This window comes from Eufriesea mexicana, unplaced genomic scaffold, assembly GCF_001483705.2.
Source record: "Eufriesea mexicana isolate 0111107269 unplaced genomic scaffold, ASM148370v2 scaffold75906, whole genome shotgun sequence".
NCBI classification, from domain to species: Eukaryota; Metazoa; Arthropoda; class Insecta; order Hymenoptera; family Apidae; genus Eufriesea; species Eufriesea mexicana.
The window spans coordinates 1,484-10,827 of NW_016979824.1; the positions used below are offsets into that span (position 1 = coordinate 1,484).

At 33.5% G+C, this 9,344-nt stretch overlaps 1 long non-coding RNA gene across 1 annotated transcript; it reads left to right on the forward strand.

The window, feature by feature from the left end:
* Window positions 1-878: 878 nt before the first annotated feature.
* Window positions 879-4,751, forward strand: LOC108554721 (uncharacterized). The gene is made up of 7 exons (XR_001890720.1): window positions 879-1,256; window positions 1,357-1,543; window positions 3,180-3,219; window positions 3,292-3,582; window positions 3,769-3,954; window positions 4,266-4,350; window positions 4,675-4,751. It is a non-coding gene; the product is annotated as an uncharacterized LOC108554721 (long non-coding RNA).
* The last annotated feature ends 4,593 nt before the right edge of the window (window positions 4,752-9,344 follow it).

Genomic DNA, 9,344 nt, shown 5'->3' on the forward strand with positions numbered 1-9,344 from the left:
AGTCTTTAAGTTAAGTAAATTTTTATAGTATTTGAGTTGCATGAAGTGTTGCATGAAGTGGGTAGTATTAAGTAGTGTTTCGTAGTACTAAGTATGTAGAATATATTTAATGCTTTGGGAGATATTGCATTTCTTTTTGCTTTTTCTTTTTAATTATGTAATTGTCAACTATTCTATATTTTCAGGTCAATATGCATGCGAAGTGTTGCTGTTTGAACGAAACATCACCTGCTTTCTTTTATGTTTCTAGTTATCGATTGGTATATTTATTATGGAAATGAAACTGCAATATTGACAAATTGTAGGATAATATCATCTGACATAATTTACCTATTTCTTCAATGTTGTTTAATTTGTTTTTTGTTTCCAGGTTTTATTTATCTCTTATTTCTAGGTTTAATTTATCTTTTACTTCCAGATTTAATTTGTCTTTTATTTCCAGGTTCAATTTATCTTTTATTTCTAGGTTTAGTCTTCCGCGTTGGATTTTTGTTTAAATTCTTTTGATGTTTGATTTACACAGCGATCAAAAATTGAACGTTTTGCAAACGTGCATCAGAAGACAAATTTATTTGTTTGTCAATTTTTGCATGAAAGGAAGGGAGGTTGGGACGTGGTTAGGGACGATTACCGTACTAATATTTTACAACGGAAGTCGGTATATATGTATTTACATTAACACCTAATAGTACATTCACATCAAGAACATCGTATTATCTTAATCTAAAATATTGTTATTGGTATGAGTTATTTCTCAATCACCACAATAAATTTCATTTCTTCATATCGAATAAATATATGTAAGTGCATATTCCAGTGATACATTTTCACGTTTCATATATATGATTTTTGACTGTGATAATATTTTCTAGAGTACTGGAATTTGCTATGAAATATACTCATCAAACGGTTCTGGCCCTTGTACAGAATATTTTATCCAACAAAAAGCAAGATATTAGAAGTTCCTTATGATCCCCTGACTTTCTACAGTTCGACGAACGAAACCGTAAATAGTGTATAAAAACATCTGCTTGAAATTTGTCCTTGACTGTGAGGCATTCCTTACCTCTCTCTCCCCTCCACGACAACGCACCGTCAACCGAACGTTGACCGGAACAGTTTTGCTAACGGACAAAGCTGTGTAGCATTGTGTCGCTGGAAATCATGGCGTGAGGACGTATCGTTATGTATATTGCATACCTGCTATGGAATACTTCGACGGCTATTTTGATAGTATATTTGTACAACATTATTAGGTTTGTTCAACCACAAACACAATTTTCTTTGCCTAAATTAAATTATCGAATATGAATTTCGTCGTATGTTATTCTGATTTACTGCATATACTATTCGCAGACATGTGATGCGTCAGCTATGAAAGTTTTACGAAGTTCAAATCTTCGACTTGCCGCGGGTTTTAAAAGTGGAGGAGGCAGCTACCTTTTTCGACCAATCCGCGCTGACAGTTAGACGACGCTGTGATACTGTAAATTTCAATGTAATATTGAAAGTGCCATCCTTAGAACGTATGACGCAATATCACGTGAGTATATCATCATGACTTCTTGTTATGTAGTACTTTTATTTTTATCGCCTTAGTTTTCATACACCAACAATTTTTGATATAGTTTTTTTGTTATCACTCGACACATCTCACTCTTCTCTAATAGATTCAGTGCTCTTTTTTCCATTTTCTCCGTTTTTTTTCGAAATACAGTGTCGAAAGTGGAAGCGTGTGACGGATCGAACTGCGTCGTTATCTTTCGTGGCTTAGTTCTCTGAAATTTCGACTTTTGATTTCGATTTTTTTTCATCACTCGACAGATCTCACTTTTCTTTAATAGAATCAGTGTTTTTTTTTTCAATTTTCTCCGTTCTTTATCGAAATACAGTGCCGAAAGTGGAAGGGCGTGACGGATCGAACTGCGTCGTTACCTTTCGTGGCTTAGTTCTCTGAAATTTCGACTTTTGATTTCGATTTTTCTTCATCACTCGACAGATCTCACTCTTCTCTAATAGAATTAGTGTCTTTTTTTCAATTTTCTCCGTTTCTTTTCGAAATACAGTGCCGAAAGTGGAAACGTGTGACAGGTCGTATTGCGTCATTATCTTTCATGCCTTAGTTCTCTGAAATTTCGATTTTTGATTTTGATTTTTCTTCATCACTCGACAGATCTCACTCTTCTCTAATAGAATTAGTGTCTTTTTTTCAATTTTCTCCGTTTCTTTTCGAAATACAGTGCCGAAAGTGGAAACGTGTGACAGGTCGTATTGCGTCATTATCTTTCATGCCTTAGTTCTCTGAAATTTCGATTTTTGATTTCGATTTTTCTTCATCACTCGACAGATCTCACTTTTCTTTAATAGAATCAGTGTTTTTTTTTTTCAATTTTCTCCGTTCTTTTTCGAAATACAGTGCCGAAAGTGGAAGGGCGTGACGGATCGAACTGCGTCGTTATCTTTCGTGGCTTAGTTCTCTGAAATTTCGACTTTTGATTTCGATTTTTCTTCATCACTCGACAGATCTCACTTTTCTTTAATAGAATCAGTGTTTTTTTTCAATTTTCTCCGTTCTTTTTCGAAATACAGTGCCGAAAGTGAAAGGGCGTGACGGATCGAACTGCGTCGTTACCTTTCGTGGCTTAGTTCTCTGAAATTTCGATTTTTGATTTTGATTCTTCGATTTACTTTGTTAAAATGGTGTCTTTTGTAATTAGTTTGATAGTTTCTTTTCGATTTTGATTGTTGGTTTGGAAAAAATAATGACAGAAATACAAGTGGTTATCAATGTGTACTACCATAGTTTCGTATTATCGCTTATATATTCCAGGTTTCGGTTGTGGATTAGAATTTTTCGATTTGTTTGCACAGAATAGACTCTTCTCTAACTATTCCGATAATTTTTTTCTCAATTTTGACCGTTCGTCTTCTAAATAACGCTGCGGTTTAAATTCTGTTTGATGTTTGTTTTGTACAACAGTAAAAAATTAAACGTTTTGCAAACGTGCATCCAAACAGAAATTTATTTCACTGTTATTTACGATTAATACGATTTCCGTATTAACATTTTGTAACGGAATATAAATACATATAACACATATTAATAAATACACATCAAGAACACAGTATTGTCTGAATCTAAAATGTTGTTATTGACTATTTTTTTACTTATTTTTCAGTCACAAGATCAATCTCATTTCCTCGACTTCATAATTATATGTAAGTAATTATTCTTGTAGTTCTTTTTTACGTTTCAAATATATCACCTTTGACTGTGATAATATTTTCCAGAATATTGGACTTTGCTATGAAATAAGCTCATAAAACGATTCTGGCCCTGCTACAGAATATTGAATCCAGCAAAATGCTAGCCATTGGAGGTTGCTTATGATCGTCTGACTTCTATAGTTCAACGAACGAAACTGTAGATTGCGTATAAAAATATCAATCTGCTTGAAATTTGTCCTTGACCGAGAAGCATTCGCTGCCTCTCTGCTCGCCTGCACCCCCCCAGACGTTCTTTGTTTGGAACAGTTTTGCTAACTCACAGTGCTGGGTAGCATTGTGCCACTGGAAATCATGGTAAGAGGACATATCGTCATGTGTATTGCATACGTGCTGCGTAATACTTGCAGGGCTATTTTGATACTATTTGTACAACATTATTACCCTCGTTCAGCCACAAGACAATTTTGTTTGCCTGAATTAAATTATCGAATATCAATTTCGCCGTATGTTATTCTGATTTACTTTGTACACTATTCACAGACATGTGATTCGTCAACCATAAGAACCTTTACAAAGTTCAAATCCCCGTGCTATCGTGGGCTTCGGAAATGGCGGGAAGAGCTAGATCTCTCGACCAATCCGATGACGGCTAGGCGACGTCATGATAGGGTGGGATCATTTTCCTTTTGAACGTCGTGGCAAAACTGGACGTGAGATCGAATTCAGGTATTCTTTTCATTTATTATTGTGGAGTACTTTCATTTCTGTCCTTTCACCATTTATATACGATTGCTAACTTCATCTTTTTAACATCTGTTTACGTAATAACTTTTTGAACGTAACTTGGGCAAAATCAAATAATTTTACAAGTTATTTGAAACTCCATTTTTCCATTTGGTTGTTGGCTTTACTAATAGCTTTCACAAAAGAAATATTACCTTTTAAATTGAAATTCGAGTACGATTATTCTTCAATTTTAATATAATTTGTGATAGTTCTACACATTCATGCTAAATTTATGACTTTTGTTTTTGCAGATTATTAGTTGACTCAAATGATCACGTAGAACGTATTGGAAACGCCAACGATCGTATTTGAGGACGAGCAATAAACGCCATGATGGTTTGTAATCAAATTCACCAAATCTATGTAAAAATTTGGTGATGGCGAATATTAATTATGTTACGAAAATTGACTTAATATGCGTTTGTACTTTCGTTTCATTCGATTATTGTTTCTTCATTGTTACTCTTTATTGTAAAATATCAAAGAATCTCGTAAAATCTTTTGTCAATTTCTTCATTTGGTAGTACTTGTAATACATTAATGTATTTCGGTACTAGGATTATATTGTAACAAAATTTACGATCGCCTATTACCTCTTGTTAACATAACTGAATTTATCTTTGATCATTTGAATAAAATATTTTGGTTTCTTCTGTACAGATTAATCTCTGATGACTGGAATGGCCTCAAAACATAAAAGATTCAAGGAATGAACAGCATATTGACAAATAGTCGACTTTTTACAGCTTTTCATTGAAAGCTGGTAATGCTTAATGTAATATCATACAATAAACGTAAAAGATTTGCATTATATTTTTGATGTATCATTATTGATATTTGATACAAAATTTGCAAACATTACATAATTTCTTAGAATCTATTCTATAAAACTGGAAAGAAGTTAAATTATTAAATTAAATCTTCGTGTTTCGAGAATTTTGTATCAAATCATTTCTTAGTTTGAAATGATAGAAATAAGTCACTTCAAAGGTGTGTTAATAATTTACATATAACTTGAAGTCAATTTATTGAATTTTTCATTATTTAGGTAAAAGATTCGAGTAACTTTCACAATTTGCATTATTTGGTTTGTGAACTCTACGTCGTTCAAAGTGATCATATAAATTGTACCAATAAATCTATTTCGTTGCTAGGATTTTCAAATATTCGGAATCATTATCAATATTAGTACTTAATTACAGTGGATCAATGTTATATGTGAATAAAAAAAGTTCATAAAAGTAGTAGTACGAACGAAATTGTAATGTACAATTATTAATGTATATAACTAATATATATAATTAATAATATATAAATAATGTATAATATTATGTATAATATTACTGTACAATATTAATATAATTATGTATAATATTGCTGTATAATATTAATATAATTATGTATAATATTACTGTATAATATTAATGTAATTATGTATAATATTACTATATAGTATTCAATATAATTACGTGTAATATTACTGTACAATATTAATATAATTATATAATTTATAATTATATATTAATAATATATAGTTTTATAATTTATAATTATATGTTAATAATATATAATTTTACATTAATAATACATAATTTCCCTGAAAGTACAAATTTATTTCGTGTTAAAGGCAACAATCCTTCTAATTATATTATGTACTTATTAAACAATATTATTTGCGACAATTAAATAGCGGAATATAAATTTTTCAGTATGTTATCCTGGTTTCCGCGCTATATACGATACAGTTGCATGATTCGTCTACGATGAGATCCCCTATGAAGTTCAAGTCTACGTGCTATCGCGGGCTTTTGAAATGGCGGGAAGAGCTAGATCTCTCGACCAATCCGCTGACGGCTAGGCAACGCCATGATAGAGTGGGGTCATTCTCCTTTTGAACGTCGCGGCAACTGGACGTGCGATCCAATTTCTGGTACGTATATTATCGCGTCTTTGAATCGAAATTTCAATACGATTATTCTCACATTTTAATCTAATTAGTGATACATTTACATATTTGTATTAAATTATGATTTCCGTGTGTGCAGTATGTTGGTTGATCGTAGGAATGGTGTAGAAGGCATCAGACGTTAACGAACTCGTTTGAGAACGAAGTACGGACGCCATGTTCGCTGGACTTCAAATTTACCAATCCTTCGTGAAAATATGGTAATGCTGAATTTTTTATATCGAAGCCAGATTTATTAAGTGTACGTAAGCACTTTATTGGTAATTTGTTTCATGTATCATTTTATATTATTTAATTATGACCATATTCGAGATTTTGAAAAATATTCATTAAATAAATCTTGTTATATTTGACGTAGAAAACGAAATAATTCACATATTACATTATTTCCGTTTCGAATATTTTACAAGATCGTGATAATTTTGTCTTAAGCAATAATTTTGATTATTTTTACGAAAGAGTCGTAATTACAGTTGCGTTGAATTTTCAAATGTAAGTTCGGAAATTATTGCGTCATATCATCGTGCAATCCGTATGTGCAGTTAGTATGCGCGGTCGGTATGCGCAGTCCGAATGCGCGGTCGGTATGCGCAGCCCGACTGCGCAGGTTGATGGCGCAGTTATATTTCAAATTATATTGTATTCCATTCACATCGTTTCTAATTGCTTGATAAAATCGAGAAATTCTTTATAATTGTAATAATGTATTACATTTATTGGTGTGTATTTCTAATAGGTGTTTTATTTCAAACTAGAATGATAAACAGGAGGAATAATTGATGGTAACAACATAATGATTACAGCAGTATTTTCTTAACATTTGTTCGACAGGGAGAATAACTCCACGCCATTCCACAGTCCCCATTAATGCATTTCTTTCAGGAATTTTCGTGGCCGCGCGCGATGCCACCATTTCGAGTCAGTGCCTTTTTACGTATCAAACTTTTTCCACAGAGCCCAATAGCTCTTGCTACATATAACCATAATAGCCATACGCGAATGTAGAGTCAGTGTTTGTTCGCCGATTGAAGTTTAAACGGACGCGTTAATGACATTTTATTTTTCTTTTTTTTCTTTTTTTTTTTTATGTTCGTTACCGGTAGTAGAGTCGACTTTAACCAGGAGTGGACCTAAGGCTGCTCTGCAAACCAAGAACGTAAGTATGTAAGTATGTTTCCAGACTGTAATTGAGTCAAGTTCTTTTTTTAAATAATAAATTTTGTTATTCAACGTGTTAAATGTTTTTCCGTAGATCCGACAAGTCTGATGGAATCGAAGTCAGTTTTTCACTGGACAGGATTCATTTTTGCTCCAGAAGTCAACAATGTAAGTACGTTTGCATATTGTTATTGAATATATCTAAATCAATCGTATGAATTTGGACTCTTCAAATATTTGCGCCCTGACGATATAACAGTAGTATTGAATGTTTTGTTACAGATTTTCTATAGCCTTCATTTTCCCATGGATCCGACAACTGTGTTACTATTCAAGTCAACCCCCACCGATGACGGTCTTCAACATGACTTCCTCTGGGGCCATTGCAGCATCGCTCTTCGCATCATTGGTGAGTCGCATGCATTTCGGTTCCTCTGGTCATTCAATCATGTCGTAGGACGATAGGTCCGAATCGACACGGATGACTGGTTGTATTACGTAGAATTTGTTATGAGCATAATGACCTCGGGTATTTATTATACTCGAGAGTAGCGACAAAATTTATTTTGTGTTTCATTTATCAACTTAGGATAGGTTTTCTTGCACGTCGCGTTTCTGAATAATGATAACAAAAATTTGAATAGTTGGTATGGATATATTGGCACATATAACATTAGTGGCATAAATAATATAATATTGACTATTAGTTCCTGCTTACTATAGTCACTTTCAAAATCAAAGCACACTTAGTATGGTTATTTCTAAATAATAGACATGAATATTTGATTATTTTGTAGTGGAGAAATCGAATGCCCTTCGACTTCGTTATTATGAAAATTATAATTAATATATTGGAACAATGATTATGTATTGCTATTCATTGTTCCTTTAATAAACAAGTGCTAATGCCATTCTTTGTATTTTGATCATATTGAGATATTTAATTCTTTGACTCGCATACAATAAATCTGAGTCGAATTTAAAAGATAATAGTATCATTGTTACATTTGGTAAATGCTAAAATGCTTTGGACATTACGTGCAAGAAAACATTTCGCGACAGATAGATTTTAGAACCAAAGTAATAACTTTTGTACTTTTGCCCTTTCGAATATGATGTACTTTGGTGAAAGAATCATCTGAGGTTTTATTACATTTCCATTGTTATATAAATTAAAGTTAATTATTTCATCACGTCGAGTCCTATACTTCCTTTTCTTTTGATAAATAGATTTCTTATTGATTATGAATATTTCCTTCCAATACTGAAATTTCTATAAATTTTTTTATTTGAAAAGTAAAGCCATTGCAAATGGAATGAGAAAATACAAGGTGAAGGAACGTTAGTCCGTTAAATAAAATATGTATACGCTAATTACTTTTCTAGCTCAGGATTTTCAGGTTTAACCCCTTCCGTGTTCATTGCCAGGAACTTATTCACGTGCTCAGGTGCTACTTGAGTGGGTGAATGGCGATGGGCATGATGACCGTAGTTTCTTAAGTTTATAACAATGTCTTAGCGGCTGACGACGCGTTAGAGTATCGTGCACGACGTATTTTCCACATGGTGTGTCTGTGATTAGGATGTGGAATTGCGTCGTTCGTATATTTATTTGGAATAGAAAAATGTAATCTGCTATCAATTGTAGCAGATTATTCATAGCATAAACGCGATGGAAATAGCAATCTTGCTATCAATTGACGATAATGTTATTATTTCTCGTACCACGTGTCTTAACGACATTATGCTCCTTAACATATTCGCATTTGCCGAATGATTAATATCGCGCGTTACGCAAGGGTCTCTAGCCGTCGTCAGCCGATTTCAGGAAATGGTACGTAAAGTTAGAGTGTGCATGTAGCCAAACTTGGGTGTCGGGGGCGTCCCGGGACGCTTACTGTAGTGTAGGATCTTTGCGCCCGGGTGGTATGTGTGAGAACCGTGGAGTGTGGTGTGTTGGAATGCTTGATTTTTGCCATTTTTTAAATATAGGAGGAGTTAAGAAGTGTGTTGGAATGCTTGATTTTTGCCATTTTTTAAATATAGGAGGAGTTAAGTAGGTAGTATACTCTGGTGTGCCTGCCAACTATAAGTAGGTAGGGCCGGGCAGGTTGGCACAGTCTCAGGTCGGGTAGGCGCGTTCCGTGTGCACAACCTGTTTCAGGAAATGTCATTTGAATAGTCGACGGTGAAGCTGGCACGTTTG